The 20868-nt window shown below is 44.8% G+C and overlaps 1 pseudogene across 1 annotated transcript; it reads left to right on the forward strand.

Annotated features, from left to right (window-relative positions):
* Nucleotides 1-4636: 4636 nt before the first annotated feature.
* Nucleotides 4637-5858, forward strand: LOC311110124 (zinc finger CCCH domain-containing protein 15-like; annotated as a pseudogene). Its single transcript has one exon. The product of its transcript is annotated as a zinc finger CCCH domain-containing protein 15-like (transcript).
* Nucleotides 5859-20868: the final 15010 nt, after the last annotated feature.

Raw genomic sequence — 20868 nt, forward strand, 5'->3', positions numbered from 1 at the left:
TGACATCTACACTACTATAACAGGTCAGTTATCTGGTGATAGTGTAGTGTTCTGACATCTACACTACTATAACAGGTCAGTTATCTGGTGATGGTATAGTGTTCTGACATCTACACTACTATAACAGGTCAGTTATCTGGTGATGGTATAGTGTTCTGACATCTACACTACTATAACAGGTCAGTTATCTGGTAATAGTATAGTGTTCTGACATCTACACTACTATAACAGGTCAGTTATCTGGTGATAGTATAGTGTTCTGTCATCTACACTACTATAACAGGTCAGTTATCTGGTGATGGTATAGTGTTCTGACATCTACACTACTATAACAGGTCAGTTATCTGGTGATGGTATAGTGTTCTGACATCTACACTACTATAACAGGTCAGTTATCTGATGATAGTATAGTGTTCTGACATCTACACTACTATAACAGGTCAGTTATCTGGTGATGGTATAGTGTTCTGACATCTACACTACTATAACAGGTCAGTTATCTGGTGATAGTATAGTGTTCTGACATCACTACTATAACAGGTCAGTTATCTGGTGATAGTATAGTGTTCTGACATCTACACTACTATAACAGGTCAGTTATCTGGTGATAGTATAGTGTTCTGATATCTACACTACTATAATAGGTCAGTTATCTGGTGATAGTATAGTGTTCTGACATCTACACTACTATAACAGGTCAGTTATCTGGTGATAGTATAGTGTTCTGACATCACTACTATAACAGGTCAGTTATCTGGTGATAGTATAGTGTTCTGACATCTACACTACTATAACAGGTCAGTTATCTGGTGATAGTATAGTGTTCTGACATCTACACTACTATAACAGGTCAGTTATCTGGTGATAGTATAGTGTTCTGACATCATTACTATAACAGGTCAGTTATCTGGTGATAGTATAGTGTTCTGACATCTACACTACTATAACAGGTCAGTTATCTGGTGATAGTATAGTGTTCTGACATCTACACTACTATAACAGGTCAGTTATCTGGTGATAGTATAGTGTTCTGACATCTACACTACTATAACAGGTCAGTTATCTGGTGATAGTATAGTGTTCTGTCATCTACACTACTATAACAGGTCAGTTATCTGGTGATAGTATAGTGTTCTGACATCTACACTACTATAACAGGTCAGTTATCTGGTGATGGTATAGTGTTCTAACATCTACACTACTATAACAGGTCAGTTATCTGGTGATGGTATAGTGTTCTGACATCTACACTACTATAACAGGTCAGTTATCTGGTGATAGTATAGTGTTCTGACATCTACACTACTATAACAGGTCAGTTATCTGGTGATGGTATAGTGTTCTGACATCTACACTACTATAACAGGTCAGTTATCTGGTGATAGTATAGTGTTCTGACATCATTACTATAACAGGTCAGTTATCTGGTGATAGTATAGTGTTCTGACATCTACACTACTATAACAGGTCAGTTATCTGGTGATAGTATAGTGTTCTGACATCTACACTACTATAACAGGTCAGTTATCTGGTGATAGTATAGTGTTCTGACATCTACACTACTATAACAGGTCAGTTATCTGGTGATAGTATAGTGTTCTGACATCTACACTACTATAACAGGTCAGTTATCTGGTGATAGTATAGTGTTCTGACATCTACACTACTATAACAGGTCAGTTATCTGGTGATAGTATAGTGTTCTGACATCTACACTACTATAACAAGTCAGTTATCTGGTGATAGTATAGTGTTCTGATATCTACACTACTATAATAGGTCAGTTATCTGGTGATAGTATAGTGTTCTGACATCTACACTACTATAACAGGTCAGTTATCTGGTGATAGTATAGTGTTCTGACATCTACACTACTATAACAGGTCAGTTATCTGGTGATGGTATAGTGTTCTGTCATCTACACTACTATAACAGGTCAGTTATCTAGTGATAGTATAGTGTTCTGACATCTACACTACTATAACAGGTCAGTTATCTGGTGATAGTATAGTGTTCTGACATCTACACTACTATAACAGGTCAGTTATCTGGTGATATTATAGTGTTCTGACATCTACACTACTATAACAGGTCAGTTATCTGGTGATAGTATAGAGTTCTGACATCTACACTACTATAGCGACTCAAGTTTCGCCATCAGGTAGAAGACTGTGTCCCCTCTCTCTTGTCAGTCTCACCAGAGGAAAGGAAGGAGAGAGCAGGGACGTGAGAGGTGTGACCCTCTGCTGCTATCTCGACCCTCTGCTGCTATCTCCCTCCCTCCGCTGAGACAAGTGCTGTCTTCAAACCAACTGGGAACTCGGAAATCTCCGACTTCCGACTTCAGTATGTTTAGGACAACTGGGAACTCGGAAAAAAACGCGATCCGACTGGGATAAATATTTTTAACAGTCATCCAACTCATTATTCAAAACATACATTCTGGCATCTTTCTAGAGCTCCGACTTTCCGACCTGAAGATCACTGGCGTCATAATTGTACCTAGTTTTTTTCCGAGTTCCAAGTTGTCTTGAAAGCACAATGACCATCAGATGCAGGTACTATCAGTCCAGTAAAATAAAATCAACTAATATTTTCAATTTATGTTACACCAACTGATCTATTTTGTTATCAAAGCTCGAGTTTTGAAATATAATATGGTCTGAGAATAACAATATTGTCAGGCCAGGCATATAACCAATATGCTGTGATGTATTAGGCCTACTGCACAAAACTCATTCCTACACAACTGTTTTATTAGGTTCATGTTACATTTTCTAAGTAGGCCTGATGTTTAAAACAAATCTGAGCGGTAGATCTCGGTTTGCTTTTTGACTGCGAAAGTGATCTTGACTCAGAAAAGGTTGGTGACCACTGCCGTAAAGTGTTGTGCCACCAACTTCAGGAGGAAACTGAAGAGCGGATGGCTTGACTGCGCTTTGCGAGTGTCGGCTCACTTCACCGAAGTGTTTTGACCGCATGCTTATAGATTAAATTAGGCTACCAGCCTTATTGCAATAAATATGGCACATTTCCCTATAATTACCTAAACAACCAAAAGGCCTAATTATAGCTTAATGCTTGAATTCATGAAAATTTTGTGCAAGTTCCTAATCCTAATTAGAGCATATAGACGAACAATTGTGAAAATGATTAGGCTAATAGGCTTTGTTTTAATTCATCATATTTGACAATAAACAAAGTAGCCTAAAATTGTGTTTATCAATTTGATATCATATGTGCTATGCAAAATGGATTGAGTATCTTTGAAAATGTTTTAAGAAGAACAGATGGGAAAGTCGTTTGTCCTGAATTTATAATAGGGCCTATAATAATTTATAATAAATATGAATTATTCTGGCCAACCTAAATGTATTTCCTGAATGACAGAGTCGCAGACGAAATTGAAAGAACACTACAGTCATAGAGTTAGATAGAGGACTCATCATGACTATAACTCATTCCAGCATGGATATTGCCATTGAGGGCTTCCACTATGCTTCTGCCATTTTAAAGTAGTCAATTGGGTAGGGTTTCCTATGGGTTGTAGCCTCAGTGACGCTGCCCATGATGTCACAGGCGCTATAATGGCACAGATATAAAGATGAGTCCTCTATCTATCTCCATGGCTACAGTCTTTGAGCTCAGTCCTATGCTAAGGCGATTAGACGCAACACTGGATGAGAGAACTCTGGCGGTTTACGCTGGATTCATAGCCAAAAAGTGTCCCAGCATTTAAGAAAAATTACGCTGAGGAGTGTTTCTCTCCACTCATACAGGAGTAATCAAGACCGAGTTCACATATTTTGTGAGAATTTATATACACTACCAGTCAAAAGTTTGGACACACCTACTCATTCAAGGGTTTTTCTTTATTTGTACTATTATTTACATTATAGAATAATTGTGAAGACATCAAAACTATGAAATAACACGTGGAATCATTTAGTAACCAAAAAAGTGTTAAACAAATCAAAATATATTTTATATTTGAGATTCTTCAAATAGCCACCCTTTGCCTTGAAGACAGCTTTGCACACTCTTGGTATCCTCTCAACCAGCTTCACTTGGAAAGATTTTCATGAGGTTACTTCATGAGGTAGTCACCTGAAATACATTTCAATTAACAGGTGTGCCTTCTTAAAAGTTAATTTGTGGAATTTCTTTCCTTCTTAATGCGTTTGAGCCAATCAGTTGTGTTGTGACAAGGTGGGGGGGGGGGGGGGGGGGGGGTTACAGAAGATAGCCCTATTTGGTAGAAGACCAAGTCCATATTATGGCAAGAACAGCTCAAATAAGCAAAGAGAAACGACAGTTCATCATTACTTTAAGACATGAACGTCAGTCAATACAGAAAATATCAAGAACTTTAAAAGTTTCTTCAAGTGCAGTCGCAAAAACCATCAAGCGCTATGATGAAACTGGCTCTCATGAGGACCGCCACAGGAATGGAAGACCCAGAGTTACCTCTGCTGCTGAGGATAAGTTCATTAGAGTTACCAGCCTCAGAAATTGCAGCCCAAATAAATGCTTCACAGAGTTCAAGTAACAGACACATCTCAACATCAACTTTAGTACTTTATGTAGCGGTGGCTATCGTAATAGAATAATTCAAAATATAGTTACATCATTCACTATGCCTCCGAAGAAACCAGCTCAAGCTGCCGCCGTTAGTAAAAAAACGCAAGAGAAGAAGAAGGAAAAGATAATTGACGACAAGACATTTGGTTTGAAGAACAAAAAGGGAGGAAAACAACAAAAATGTATCAAGAATGTCTCTCAGCAAGTTCCTGGTAGTAAGGATGGTGCGGAAGGGGACAAGAACAAAAAGGGTGACAAGAAAAAAGTTAGATGAGCTGAACAAACTTTTCAAGCCAGTGGTGGCTGCTCAGAAAGTCGCTAAAGGGGTGGACCCAAAGTCAGTTCTCTGTGCCTTCTTCAAGCAAGGCCAATGCACCAAGGGAGACAAGTGCAGGTTCTCCCACGATTTGACACTCGAGAGGAAGTGTGAGAAACGGAGCCTCTATGTTGACAAGAGAGATGACGAGCTTGAGAAAGATACCATGGATAATTGGGATGAGAAGTAGCTGGAGGAGGTAGTGAACCAGAAGCACGGAGAAGCTGAAAAGAAGAAACCTCAAAGCTCAAAAACTCAGATAGTTTGCAAGCATTTCCTTGATGCCATTGAAAACAACATATGGTTGGTTTTGGGTATGTCCTAGTGGAGCTGACACTTGTATGTATTGCCATGCATTGCCTGCTGGGTTTGTGCTCAAGAAAGACAAGAAAAAGGACGAAAAGGAAGATGAAATCTCAATGATCTGCCCTCGGACCAAATGTCACCCGAATAACTCTGGAGACCTTCTTGGCCTGGAAAAAGAGGAAAATGCAAGAGAAAGTGGCCAAGGCAGAGCAAGACATGGAGAAAAAGAAGGCTGATTTCAATGCTGGCAGGTCCTTTGGGGTTAGAGGCCGTCAAGTATTTGAGTTCTGCCCTGATCTGGCTGATGATGACGATGAGGAGGCTGATTACATAAAATATGTTGAGGACGATGATTACGTTGAAGATGTTCAGGAGTTCCAGGACATCGATCTAGCCTGGTTTGTTCCAAAGGAAGTTGACAACACCGGAATAACTGTTGCTGCAGTTGACAGATTCACAGCCAAATTGAAGCCAACAAAGGAAATTAATGATGACCAGCTGAATGGGGCTTGTGGAGGAGAACGGGCACAACGGGGAAGAGGAGACTCTCGATGATAAGGAAGCAGAGGCCGTGCCTGTGGACGAGAACCTTTTCACCGGTGAGGACCTGGACGAACTGGATGAAGAACTCAATACACTGGACCTGGATGACTGACAATGATGACTTCTAATAAAACAGTGCCTCATGGACTATGAAGAAGAGATGACTAAAACAGATTCATAATAAAACATCCTGATGCTCACATCTTGTTGCTGCTGCTGTTTCCTTTCCCTCTCAGTGGTCCTGATTGCTAAGAGAGTGAAAAGGATTGTAGGGAGGGGTACATCTTGAACTGTATGGTCTTGAATGTGGTTCATGTGAAATCACCCGTTCTTTCTGGGTGTCCTGAATCCTGTATATTGATGTTGGGTTCTATTGTATAAACATCCTCCTGACTTGTATTATTAGACCATACCATGACAGATTGTGCAACTCCTTTCGAGCATCAATTTGTAAGTCGCTCTGGATAAGAGCGTCTGCTAAATGACTTAAATGTTAAATGTAAACTGTTCAGAGGAGCCTATGTGAATAAGGCCTTCATGGTCGAATTGCTGCAAAGAAACCACTGCTAAATGACACCAATAAGATGAAGAGACCGGCTTGGGCCAAGAAACACGAGCAATGGACATTAGACCAGTTTAAATTTGTCCTTTGGTCTGGAGTCCAAATTGGACATTTCTGGTTCCAACTGCCGTGTTTTTGTGAGACGCGGTGTGGGTGAACGGATGATCTCTGCATTTGTATTTCTCACCGTAAAGCATGGAGGAGGAGGTGTTATGGTGTGGGGGTGCTTTGCTGGTGACACTGTCTGTGAATTAATTAGAATTCAAGGCACACTTAACCAGCATGGCTAACACAGCATTCTGTAGTGATACGCCATCCCATCTAGTTTGGGCTTAGTGGGACTATCATTTGTTTTTCAACAGGACAATGACCCAACTCACCTCCAGGCTGTGTAAGGGTTATTTTACCAAGGAGAGTGATGGACTGCTACATCAGATGACCTGGCCTCACAATCCCCCGACCTCAACCCAATTGAGGTGGTTTGGGTTAAGTCGGACGGCAGAGTGAAAAGCAGCCAACAAGTGCTCAGCATATGTGGAAACTCCTTCAAGACTGTTGGAAAATCATTCCAAGTGAAGCTGGTTGAGAGAATGCCAAGAGTGTGCAAAGCTGTGATCAAGGCAATGGGTGGCTATTTGAAGAATCTCAAATATAAAATATATTTTGATTTGTTTAACACTTTTTTGGTTCCTACATGATTCCATATGTGATATTTCATAGTTTTGATTTCTTCACTATTATTCTGCAATGTCGAAGATAGTAAAAATAAAGAAAAACACTGGAATTTGTAGGTGGTCCAAACTTTTGACTGGTACTGTATACTTCCATTCCACGATATATACTGTATATCTCATACAGGAGTAATAAAGGCCTAGTTAAAAAATGTTGTGAACTTGTTATTATTTTATTATTATTATTTATTTCATTTTGATTTATCGGGGGGGGGGGGCACGCAACGCCCTCAGCACCCCTACTTCCTGTGGCTATGCAGAGTGCTGAAGTTGGTCTCCATCATATAGACAGATAGAGGACTCACTTTTGTATCCGTGTCTGTATGCATCTGTGACAGCATGGGCAGCACCATTGAGGCAATTTCCATTCTTCACATAGTAGTCCATTTTCTTCTTCACGATTGGCTGATCCCTCCTGATGACCCGGTTGGACATGAACCCAACTGGGTCATCAGGAGGGATCAGCCAATGATGTTGGAAGTCCCATCCAGTTGACTGCATTAAAATGGTGGAATCCCTCAATGGCTGTGCCCATGCTAACACAACCTTTTGGCCACTAGAGCCCTCTATCATTCTCTATGGTCTCCACCGCCTAGCTCATGCAGAAAAGCTGCTCAATGAACAAAGGAATCTTTGGCAAAAAAGAAGGGCTGAACACTGAGAGTTATGTTCATGATGGTCTGCTAAATGACGTAAATGTGCCCTTGAGCAAGGCACTTTACCCTAATTGCTCCTGTAAGTCGCTCTGGATAAGAGCGTCTGCTAAATGACTAAAATGTAAAATGTAAATGTAAATGATCTCTATCTACATGGGAGATGTGAATTTCAGGCTATTACCAAGAGTCATGTCGTCAGGTAGAAGCCACATTAGTCTAGCCAAAGTATGCTCTATTTGATGTAGAAATCTAAAATAAACTTTACATGAAATAAAACGTTTAATCATTTTGAGACTACAGGAAAAAGTTTGACTGCTATGTTAAACAACTGCAGTAATGGTTGTTTTGGTTGTCAACAGTCTTGTGGCTATTGTTGTCTTTTGACCATAGAAAAACAGGGATATCTAAAGTTAGAGACGGTAGAGAAAGCGAGACACCCCACTCTCTCATTTATTTGGATCAGTACGGGGCCACTCGAGTGGACTACTTATTGCCCCCGCCCCACGGAGGGGCTGCTCCAGGGCGAGACTTCTCACTGGCTAATTCTTTCTTGTCTGGCGGTGCGGGGTGGGACAATAAGTAGATTAGAGTCAGCTGTTCCCTCTCTCACGTGAGCCAGATATTATGGAGGAACCGTGAGCATGCCAGATATTATGGAGGAACTGTGAGCATGCCAGATATTATGGAGGAACCGTGAGCATGCCAGATATTATGGAGGAACCGTGAGCATGCCAGATATTATGGAGGAACCGTGAGCATGCCAGATATTATGGAGGAACCATGAGCATGCCAGAAATTATGGAGGAGTAGGCTGGTGGGTTTTTAGTGATTGGGTTAGATGGTAGGGTATTTAAATAGTGGAGTAGGGGGGTGGGTTTTTAATGCGTCTAGAATTAGATAGTATTTATTTATTTATTTATTTATTTATTATGATTTCTTTATGAAAACAATTCAGGCAGAGTATAAGGGAGTTATACTCCAGTCTAGTAGGTGGCAGTAATGCAACATTTATTGGATGCCAACCACCGTTAAACCTCATCGAAGAAGAAGCTAAAATTGTCCCAGGTGATGCATGCCCAGATGCTCCTCCCCTCCCCTCTCCTCCTGCCTGTCTTCCTCACCTTACCTCAGTAACGTCACCTTAGGCTTCCACCTTTTTATTATGACTGTGTCAGTACATGCTCCAGTCTAGGCTACTCTGAATGCAGCTGGAAAATGGTAAGTCAACATGTTTTATAAAAGTGTCAGATTAAGATATGTTTTGATGATTGGCAGGTAGGCTAATTCTTATTCAAACTGGGGATGACTTTAGGACTCACACTGTCTTAACAATTGCAATTCCTCTCAGGTAATTTGAACTGGTAAAAATCAAATGGCCCAGATCTCGCATAATGAGAGATTGCGCACAAGGAAGTTCACAAAAAGGGTTTCATTTGTTCTTAGCATACATACAAAAATTGTCAAATGTTCGTTTATTTTTCACTACTAAAAAATCTACACTTCTTGCAAAAAGAACTACAGGCAAACTAGCTGGCAGCGTTCCAGGTAGTTTTTTTGCAGTTGTGATGCGAGTCTCAGAAGATTGCAATATAATAATATGTCACATGAATGAGTTTCCTGATGTGATACATACTTCTCCAAGCATTGTGAGATCTGATAATGTTCGTATATGCAGAAAAAGACGATCTTTCTCTCAATATAGTTGTAGGCCTAACCCCGTCACATTCAAATCTGGACCAGAGCCAGTTCCACTGCTTTTTAACAATTATTCCCCTTTAATCAGGGACTGATTTAGACCTGGGTCACCAGGTAGCTGCCATCAATTATCAGGTAGAACAGAAAAACAGCAGCAGTCCTCGTAGGGTACAATTTGAATACCCCTGGTCCCTAATCAGTTGCTATAGCTACATGTGAGGTTAATAGCTGTGTACATAATCCTAATAGGCCTACGTCCTCATGGACTACCTTTGAACATTGTATTATTTTAGGGCAGGGGTATTTAAATCTGAAATGGTGCTGGTTTTGTTCTACCTGATAATTGATTGCACCCACCTGGTGTCCCATGTCTAAATCAGTCCCTGACAGAGAAAATTAGAAGAAGACAAAAGCAGTGGAACAGGCTTCGAGGTCCAGATTTGAATTTGAGTGTTTTAGGGCATGAACTGGTATGGTCAGATTTAATTCATTTAGTTGACATTCATCCAAGGACACCTTTACTTGCATTACCCACCCTCACTGCAGAAACATTTTCTCACGTAATCATGTGACTTATAGTTAGAACATTCCTGTAACTGCACCCTGCTACAAGCAGGAAACAAGTGGACAAACCAGAAATATAACATATCTGTTTGATAGTAACCCTGGATGATGAATGTGTGAACCATCTTGTCATCTTTTGACTAACCACATTGGAACATTCTAATCTTTTAAGGACATGAACTGACAGAACAGGTTTGAAACAAAGTACAGTGCTATTGTTTTCAGGAAGGTGTCTCCATGGTGATAGGAGGGACAGTAGGCAGACTAAGGGCAAGGGAAGGGAAGCCACCTGAGGACAATATTCACCGTTCTCTTGCAGTTAAATATGGCCTAAAATGGCAGAGTTGTAGTCTGTCTATAAAAAAAGGTGCTCTTTAATTGTTAACTATAATTTCATAAAAAATGACTGACAAGAAAAGGATCAACTAAAGCACATGATGATGGTGCACCTTTGTAAGTCGTCTATCCTAAATCAACTGATTTATCATACTAGCCTAATACAGCAGCCAACAGCATCATATTATGAGAGTATTATTATAACTACTGTAGTCTATAATGATCATTACTGGGAGTCCAGTCCATATACTGATAACTGATGCACTCAGTACTCCATTTCATGTTTTATTCAGGCACTAGTTAGGGACAGAGCTAGTGAACAGCAACGGGAGATTCTCAATTGCAAAAAAAGTCTGTCCTTTCCTCGACTCCTCCATCTACCTTTCCACCATAACCCAGAAACAGATAAGCGGTCAGTGGTTGAGGAAAGTGTAAATTGGTAGGTGAACGGACGAGTTTGCTATCCCCTCCTCAAGGTATTTTTTTTTTTAAGTTGAAGCTCATTTATTGCATTTCTATAGAATTTTTTTAAAAAAACGTTAAAACGCTATTTGGCTGCTGTAGGTTCATTCACCTTAGTCGATCTACAAATACATAGCCTAGCTATTCAATTGTAACGTTAAACCCCTGAAAGAGGGGAGATATGTGAAATGATTCACACTGACGTAGCATCAGCGAGGAAAAAAAAAAACGTATTACATTTTTAGAACCGCATTGGTTGCATTTTAATGTAGGCCTATAGGGAGGACAGGCCATGTGGAGATGTTCTTAATTGAAACATATTTTTAGTTTTTTTGTTCGTAAATTGTTTTATATATCGTACCAGTCAAAGGTTTGGATACACCTAGTCATTCAAGGGTTTTTCTTTATTTTTACTATTTTCTACATTGTAAAATAATAGTGAAGACATCATAACTATGAAATAATACATGGAATCATGTAATAACCAAAAAAGTGTTAAACAAATCAAAACATATTTCATTTTTGAGATTCTTCAAAGTAGCCACACTTTGCCTTGATGACAGCTTTGCACACTCTTGGCATTCTCTCAACCAGCTTCATGAGGTAGTCACCTGGAATGCATTTCAATGAATAGGTGTGCCTTGTTAAAAGTTAATTTGTGGAATTTCTTTCCTTCTTAATGTGTTTGAGCCAATCAGTTGTGTTGTGACAAGGTAGGGGGGGGGGGGGGGGGGGTATACAGAAGAAAACCCTATTTGGTAAAAGATCAAGTCCATATTATGGCAAGAACAGCTCAAATAAGCAAAGAGAAACGACAGTCCATTATTTCTTTAAGAGGTCAGTCAATCCGGAAAATTTCAAGAACTTTGAAAGTTTCTTCAAGTGCAGTCGCAAAAACCATCAAGTGCTATGATGAAACTGGCTCTCATGAGAACCGCCACAGGAAAGGAAGAGACAATAACAGTCGTTTCTCTTTGCTTATTTGAGCTGTTCTTGCCATAATATGGACTTGATCTTTTACCAAATAGGGCTATCTTCTGTATACCCCCCCCCCCCCCCCCCTACCTTGTCACAACACAACTGATTGGCTCAAACGCATTAAGACGGAAAGAAATTCCACAAATTAACTTTTAACAAGGCACTCCTGTTCATTGAAATGTATTCCAGGTGAATACCTCATGAAGCTGGTTGAGAGAATGCCAAGAGTGTGCAAAGCTGTCATCAAGACAAAGGGTGGCTATTTTAAGAATCTCAAATATAAAATATATTCTGATTTGTTTAACACTTTTTTGGTTACTACATGATTCCAAATGTGTTATCTCATAGTTTTGATGTCTTCACTATTATTCTACAATGTAGAAAATAGTAAAAATAAAGAAAAACCCTTGAATGAGTAGGTGTCCAAACTTTTGACTGGTACTGTATATATAAATATTTGTTCCATGTCTGCTCATACAGGAGTAATAAAGGCCTAGTTCACACATTTTGTGATTTAGTTTTTTTATATCTGCTCATACAGGAGTAATAAATGCCTAGTTCACAATTTATTTTTATACCAGTGAGCTCACGCGGGGAAAGCGTGCCCACGCTCACCATCTTTTCTAAAGTTGTCCGAAGTGATGGATGCACAGATGCTCCTCCCCTCACCTCAGTAACGTCACCTTAGGCTTCCACCTTTTTATTATGTGTCATGAGCACTCTCTCTCCCTGGTAGCAACATTAATTGCATTCAATTCTCTGCCACTCTGCTCACTCTCTCCCTACTCTGCCTAACGAGCTCCACCTGGCTCCGCCCTGCTCTGCTCTTGTTACCTGGCCAGCTGCACTGCATTTCCCACTCACCATCCTCACCTTGCCTCACTCTGTTCTAATTACTCTGCCAGCTGAACTGCATTTCCCCACTAACCTCTCCCAGTATATCAAGCCCTGTTTTTCAGCCAAGCCCTGTCAGATCGTCTTCAAACCCGGACCAGTAACCTGCCTGTCTGCGCTCTGACTCCTGTTTGTGATACCGATCCTTTCTTGACTGCCTCCTTGTTCTACTGCCCCGTCTATCCCGACCTGCCTTCTGGACCTCGACTACTCTCCGATCTTCAGCCCCTCCGGTAACTCGATTCTGCCTTCTGTCTCTCACCACGATATTTGCCCAGCCCTGATCTGTACTTCTGCCTGCCATTCATATTGCTGTTGTGTGTGTGTTCCCCCAGGTCTCCGACCACCAGATGAGCGTGCCCAGACGCTTCACCACCCTCAGCCCGATACGCCGCTCCATCACTGGGGAACACACACACTAAGCACTTGGACTGGACACCCCCGGACATTTGGTGACCCCCGGAGCACAGGTACCCACAGGACCCTGAAAAACCCCAGAGCCCCAAGCACCCCTGGAACCCCTGACACCCCTGGCACTCCTCTTCCCGCCTGAAACCTTCAATAAAGAACTCTGAATTTGAACTTGCGCTCTTGGGTCCTCTTCTGTCCGTGACAGAACGATCTGACCATCATGGACCCAGCGCACTCCCTGACCACGATGGAAGAAGAGCCAGAGATGACTGCCATACAGCGACTGGAACGCTCTGAGGGAGACATAAATCGGATGGCTGGCGACATCGCTTCCCTTCTCCAGCTATTCAACCAGCAGCAACAACAGTTCCAACTGCAGCAACAACAGCTAGCCCAAGCCCTGCAACTACTCTCAAACCCGGCTACTCCACCTGCACCCCCCCCTGGTCCTTCTGTTCCTGTACCACCGACACTCCTTCATCCCTCCGCTGGAGGTCCCAATGCTGCAGGCCCGGCAGTGCTGCCACCAGATCCCCACGCTCCTGAACCAAAGATTGGGAACCCGGAACGTTTTGATGGCAACCAGAAGCAAGTAAGACCATTCTTGAGCAGCTGCCGAATCCAGTTTGCACTACAGCCCAGGACTTTCTCAACAGAGGGAGCCAAGGTGGGGTATGTCATCACACATCTCACCGGTCGAGCTCGGTTGTGGGGAACGGCGGAATTCGACCGGCAAACCCCAGCCTGTGCCTCCTTCAGTGCCTTTGAGGAGGAGATGTTAAAGGTCTTTGACCTAGGCTCGCCAACAGCCGAAGCGTCACAAGCTCTGCTCACCATCCGTCAGGGCAATCGGACAGTGGCAGACTTCTCCATTGACTTTCGTACCCTGGCCAGTCAAAGCTCGTTTAACCCAGAGGCACTGGTGCAAGCCTTCCTCCATAGCCTGGCGGACTATATCAAAGACGAGCTTGTTTCCCATGACCCGCCCTCAACGCTTGATGCCGCCATTGACCTTGCCGTCCGCATTGACCGCCGTATACAGACCCGGAGGAGGGAGAAGGGCCGTCTCAGTCAACCTGCCATCCGCACTCGGGTCGATACCGCTTCTGTCCAGCCCCTGCCTGTCAAGTCCCATAGCCAACTCAGTCAGCCTGAGCCCATGGAGATTGGCCGTGCCTCTCTGACTCCCGAGGAGCGTCGGCGCCGTCTAAGCTCCAACCTTTGCCTCTACTGTGGTGGCGAGAATCACCGTGTCGCCACTTGTCCGGCAAAAGCCGCAGCTCACCAGGTGTAGGGGAGATCCGGGTGAGCTCAACAAGCCTTCAGTCTCCCTCCATCCGAAAGACCCTGCTTCATCTCCGCCTTCAGCTTTCTGACAAGACTCATACATTGGCCGCCCTTGTGGATTCCGGAGCCGAAGCAAACATCATGGACCCTGAGCTTGCACAGCAACTGGGCGTGAACCATCATCAACTGACACAACCCATTCCTGCACGAGCCCTGGATGGGCATCATCTTGGCACTGTCACTCATATCTCCGCCCCTGTGACAATCCTGCTGTCAGGAAACCACCAGGAGTCCATCCAGTTTCACCTCCTACACTCACCTGGCCAACCACTCATTCTTGGATACCCGTGGCTCCGTCAGCACAACCCCCACATCGACTGGGAGACAGGAACAGTCCGTGAGTGGGGAAGGAGTTGTCACCAGACCTGTTTAAGGGGGGCCACCCTGCCCGTTCACCGGGAAAGATCTAGCGCTACCTCCGACATATCCAATGTTCCGGCCTGTTACCACAGCCTGAAAGAGGTGTTCAACAAATCCAAGGCGACATCTCTACCCCCACACAGACCCTATGACTGCGCGATTGATCTCCTGCCTGGCACAGCACCTCCCAAGGGTCGTCTGTATTCACTGTCAGCCCCGGAAAGAAAGGCCATGGAGGACTACATTAATGACTCTCTTGCCGCCGGGATAATTAGACCGTCATCTTCCCCCGCAGGAGCGGGATTCTTCTTTGTCGGCAAGAAGGACGGTTCTCTTCGTCCATGCATAGATTACCGGGGTCTGAACGACATCACGGTTAAGAATCGTTACCCACTGCCCTTACTTTCGTCTGCCTTCGAACTGCTGCAGGGAGCCACTGTATTCACAAAGCTGGACCTTCGCAATGCCTACCATCTGGTGCGGATGAGGGAGGGAGACGAATGGAAGACAGCGTTCAACACACCAACCGGCCACTATGAATATCTCGTCATGCCCTTCGGCCTCACCAATGCCCCAGCAGTTTTTCAAGCCCTAGTGAATGATATCCTCAGGGACATGCTAAATACGTTCGTATTTGTGTACCTTGACGATATTTTAATATTCTCAAAGACTCTGTCAGAACACACGCACCACGTCCAGTTGGTCCTGCGCCGCCTGCTGGAGAACTCTCTTTTCGTGAAGGCAGAGAAGTGCGAGTTCCATGCCAAAACCGTTTCATTCCTGGGGTATGTGGTGACCGAGGGCAGCATTCAGATGGATCTCACGAAGGTGTCGGCTGTCACTTCCTGGCCAGTTCCTGAGTCTCGGAAAAAGTTGCAACAGTTCCTGGGCTTTGCCAACTTTTATAGGAGATTCATCAGAAACTATAGCACAGTGGCTGCACCCCTCACGGCGCTAACCAGCACTAAACAACCGTACCAATGGACATCAGCTGCTGATAAGGCCTTCAATATCCTCAAGACATGTTTCACTTCTGCTCCCATCCTCCAGATGCCAGATGCAGCAAGGCAGTTTGTGGTGGAGGTAGATGCTTCGGACGTGGGAGTGGGTGCAGTGCTTTCTCAAAGAGCAGCTGAGGATGGCAAGATGCACCCCTGTGCCTTCTACTCCCGTCGGCTAACCCCTGCCGAATGCAACTACGACATTGGGAACCGCGAGCTGTTGGCTGTCAAGCTCGCCCTTGAAGAATGGCGGCACTGGTTAGAGGGGTCAAAGGAACCATTCGTAGTGTGGACAGACCACAAGAACCTGGAGTATATCCAAACAGCCAGGAGGCTGAACTCCCGTCAACAGCGGTGGTCTCTGTTCTTTACGCGCTTCAATTTCACGCTCTCCTACCGCCCGGGATCTCGCAACATCAAACCTGATGCTCTTTCCCGGATGTTTCAGAAGGACGAGACCACCGCCATGACAGCCCCCATTCTTCCCAGCCACTTGGTCGTAGCGGTCCTCACCTGGGAGATCGAGAAGCAGGTCATGGAGGCTCTTCGGGACCAGCCAGGTCCAAGCACCAGCGCCCCCAACCGTCTGTTTGTTCCAGCAAATCTCAGGTCACCTGTGATTCAGTGGGGGCACGAATCCCGTCTGGCCTGTCATCCCGGCATCACTCGCACCCTTCATCTGGTCCGCCAGCGGTTCTGGTGGCGGCGGATGAGACGGGATGTCCGAGAATTCATCCGAGCTTGTCCCACTTGTAACCGAAACAAGACCCCCAACCAGCCTCCTGCTGGGTTGCTGCAACCCCTACTCATACCCAAGAGGCCCTGGTCCCACGTTTCACTGGACTTTGTTACGGGCCTTCCGCCCTCTGACGGACACACAGTCATCCTTACCATTGTTGACCGCTTTAGTAAGATGACCCACTTCGTGCCCCTTCCCAAACTACCCTCTGCTAAAGAGACCTCCCAGGTGGTCCTGGAACATGTGTTTCGTATCCATGGCCTACCCCAGGATATAGTGTCAGACCGGGGCCCGCAATTCTCAGCAACCTTTTGGAAGGAGTTCTGTCATCTCCTTGGGGCCACCGCCAGCCTATCGTCTGGATTCCACCCGCAGTCAAACGGCCAGACTGAACGCATGAACCAGGAGCTGGAGAAGGCACTGAGGTGTGTGGCTTCCCAAAATCCCCGGGCCTGGGCTCAACACCTGCTCTGGGTGGAATATGCCCATAATTCACTCACCAGTTCCTCCACCGGGCTCTCCCCCTTTCAGTGTGTCTACGGGTATCAACCTCCACTGTTTGCCAGCCAGGAGGCGGATGCCACCTGTCCGTCTGCTCTTGCGTATGCCCGCCGCTGCCGCCGCACTTGGGCCCAGGCTCGCACTGTGCTCCTGAAGTCTGGAACCAGCTACGCCGTCGGTGCCAACCGACGGAGGACCCCAGCACCTACTTACCGGGTTGGTCAGAAGGTCTGGCTGTCTGCCCGGGATCTGCCGCTGCGGGTTGAATCACGTAAGCTGGCCCCTCGCTTCATTGGTCCTTTTCCTGTGCAGAAAGTCATCAGTCCAACGGCGGTCCGACTTCAGTTGCCCGCTTCCATGCGGGTCCACCCCACCTTCCACGTCTCCAAGGTCAAGCCGGTCCATGAAAGTCCCCTGGTCCCTGCAGCTCCGGCGCCACCTCCTCCGCGCCTCGTAGATGGCGGTCCTGTCTTCACCGTCCGGCGGCTGCTCCGCTCTAGGCGAAGGGGTAGGGGTCTCCAGTACCTCGTTGACTGGGAGGGATATGGTCCAGAGGAGAGGACCTGGATCCCGGCCAGGAGGATAGTGGACCGGACCCTTATCACTGACTTCCACCGACTACATCCTGATCAGCCTGCAATCCGTAGGGGCCGTCCAAGAGGGGTTCCTAGCCGTCCTGCCCGCCCTGCTTCCTGTCCTGTGCCTGACCCTGCTCCTGTCTCAGTGCCTGTCCTGTCTCCCGACCGTGACCCTCCAGCTCCTTCTGAGGATGAGGAGATTCACTCGGACCGCTCGGAGGAGTTCTGACCCGCCGCCTGCTCCCCTCCACCCTCCCGGCATGATGTTGTTCTTGGGACTTCTGGGGCCGTCCCTTGGAGGGGGGGTCCTGTCATGAGCACTCTCTCTCCCTGGTAGCAACATTAATTGCATTCAATTCTCTGCCACTCTGCTCACTCTCTCCCTACTCTGCCTAACGAGCTCCACCTGGCTCCGCCCTGCTCTGCTCTTGTTACCTGGCCAGCTGCACTGCATTTCCCACTCACCATCCTCACCTTGCCTCACTCTGTTCTAATTACTCTGCCAGCTGAACTGCATTTCCCCACTAACCTCTCCCAGTATATCAAGCCCTGTTTTTCAGCCAAGCCCTGTCAGATCGTCTTCAAACCCGGACCAGTAACCTGCCTGTCTGCGCTCTGACTCCTGTTTGTGATACCGATCCTTTCTTGACTGCCTCCTTGTTCTACTGCCCCGTCTATCCCGACCTGCCTTCTGGACCTCGACTACTCTCCGATCTTCAGCCCCTCCGGTAACTCGATTCTGCCTTCTGTCTCTCACCACGATATTTGCCCAGCCCTGATCTGTACTTCTGCCTGCCATTCATATTGCTGTTGTGTGTGTGTTCCCCCAGGTCTCCGACCACCAGATGAGCGTGCCCAGACGCTTCACCACCCTCAGCCCGATACGCCGCTCCATCACTGGGGAACACACACACTAAGCACTTGGACTGGACACCCCCGGACATTTGGTGACCCCCGGAGCACAGGTACCCACAGGACCCTGAAAAACCCCAGAGCCCCAAGCACCCCTGGAACCCCTGACACCCCTGGCACTCCTCTTCCCGCCTGAAACCTTCAATAAAGAACTCTGAATTTGAACTTGCGCTCTTGGGTCCTCTTCTGTCCGTGACATTATGACCGTGTCAGTACATGCTCCAGGCTAGGCTACTCTGAATGCAGCAGGAAAATGGTAAGTCAACATGTTTTATAAACGTGTCAGGTTAAGATATGTTTGACGGCAGGTAGGCTGTTCCTTATTCAAACTGGGGAAGACTTTAGGACTCAACGTTGTAACAATTGCTATTCCTCTCAGGTAATTTGAACAGGTACAAATCGAAATGGCCCAGATCTCGCATGACAGATTGTAAGGATGTTCACAAAAAGGGATTTAATTTGTTGTTAGCATACATGAAATTGTCAAATGTTAACATATTTTGTTACTACTTGCAAAACAAAACACTACAGGCAAACTATCTGGCAGCGTTCCAGGTAGTCTTTTTTTGCAGTTGCGCTGCGAGTCTGATTGCAATATAATAATATGTCACATTAATGGGTTTCCTGACATGATACATACTTCTCCAGGCGGTGTGAAATGTGATGATGTTCGTATGCAGAAAAAGACGATCTGGAACGCCATCTTTCTCTCGATATAGCTGCCTAACCCCTCACATTCAAATCTGGACCAGAGCCAGTTCCACTGCTTTTTAAAAATGATTCCTCTCTAATCAGGGACTGGTTTAGACCTGGGCCACCAGGTTGCTGCCATCAATTATCAGGTAGAACAGAAAACCAGCAGCAGTCCTCGTAGGGTAAAATTTGAATACTCATGGGCGGCGCACAATTGGCCTAGCGTTGTCCAGGGTAGGGGAGGGAATGGCCGGCAGGGATGTAGCGCAGTTGATAGAGCATGGCGTTTGCAACGCCAGGGTTGTGGGTTCGATTCCCACGGGGGACCAGTTAAAAAAAAAAAAATATATATATATATATATATGTATTCACTAACTGTAAGTCGCTCTGGATAAGAGCGTCTGCTAAATGACTAAAATGTAAATGTACTGTAGTGTAGTCTACTAGTGAACATTACTGGTAGTCCAGTCCATGGTTTCATTATACTGATAACTACTGTAGTGTAGTCTACTAGTGAACATTACTGTAGTCCAGTCCATGGTTTCCTTATACTGATAACTACTGTAGTGTAGTCTACTAGTGAACATTACTGCAGTCCAGTCCATGGTTTCATTATACTGATAACTACTAGTGAACATTCCTGCAGTCCAGTCCATGTTTTCATTATACTGATAACTACTGTAGTGTAGTCTACTAGTGAACATTACTGTAGTCCAGTCCATGGTTTCATTATACTGATAACTACTGTAGTGTAGTCTACTAGTGAACATTCCTGAAGTCCAGTCCATGGTTTCATTATACTGATAACTACTGTAGTGTAGTCTACAAGTGAACATTACTGTCAGTCCAGTCCATGGTTTCATTATACTGATAACTACTGTAGTGTAGTCTACTAGTGAACATTACTGTAGTCCAGTCCATGGTTTCATTATACTGATAACAGATGGACTAAGTACTCCATTCCATGTTTTATTTATGCACTAGTTGTTCTACAGAGTTAGTGAACAACAATGTACAGTATCTATGTATCCCCACAATGCTTCATGAGCTATAGAGGCTATGTAGTTGTGATTATCTACCTTTTCCCGAGTAAAAATATCAAAATAAACTGTAAAAAGAAATGCAGAAAGTAAACATGTACATCAACATTTACAGAGGGATTGTTCACATCGCTACACTTTGATTCAGTAAAGGATATTCAATGACATGGTACCAGAGAAGACTGGAGGGAGGAGCTATAGGAGGATGGACTCATTGTAATGAATGGAATGGTATAAATGGAATGGTATCAAACACATCAAATGTATGGAAACCACATGTTTGACTCCATTCCATGAATTCCATTGCAGCCATTGCAATGAGACCATCCTCCTATAGCTCATCCCACCAGCCTCCTCTGCACTGTACAGTTCTATGAAAATATACCATGACACGGTAGGGCTTCAGAGGTGTAAAGCAGAGGGCTTTAAAATATATATATTTTGAGATGATGGGCTTAAAATGTAACTTGTCAACTGTTATTTAGCCATGTACAATTAAAATAGGTTCAGAACGGGGCAGCACAGCTGGTCCTTAAATGTAAACTGAGATAATTGATTATTTGCATGTCAATCTCTCCTGGCTCAAAGTGGAGGAGAGATTGACTTCATCACTACTTCTTTTTGTAAGAAGTATTAACATGTTGAATGCACCGAGCTGTCTG

This window comes from Coregonus lavaretus (assembly GCF_964263955.1).
Source record: "Coregonus lavaretus genome assembly, contig: SUPER_35_unloc_2, whole genome shotgun sequence".
Lineage (NCBI taxonomy): Eukaryota > Metazoa > Chordata > Actinopteri > Salmoniformes > Salmonidae > Coregonus > Coregonus lavaretus.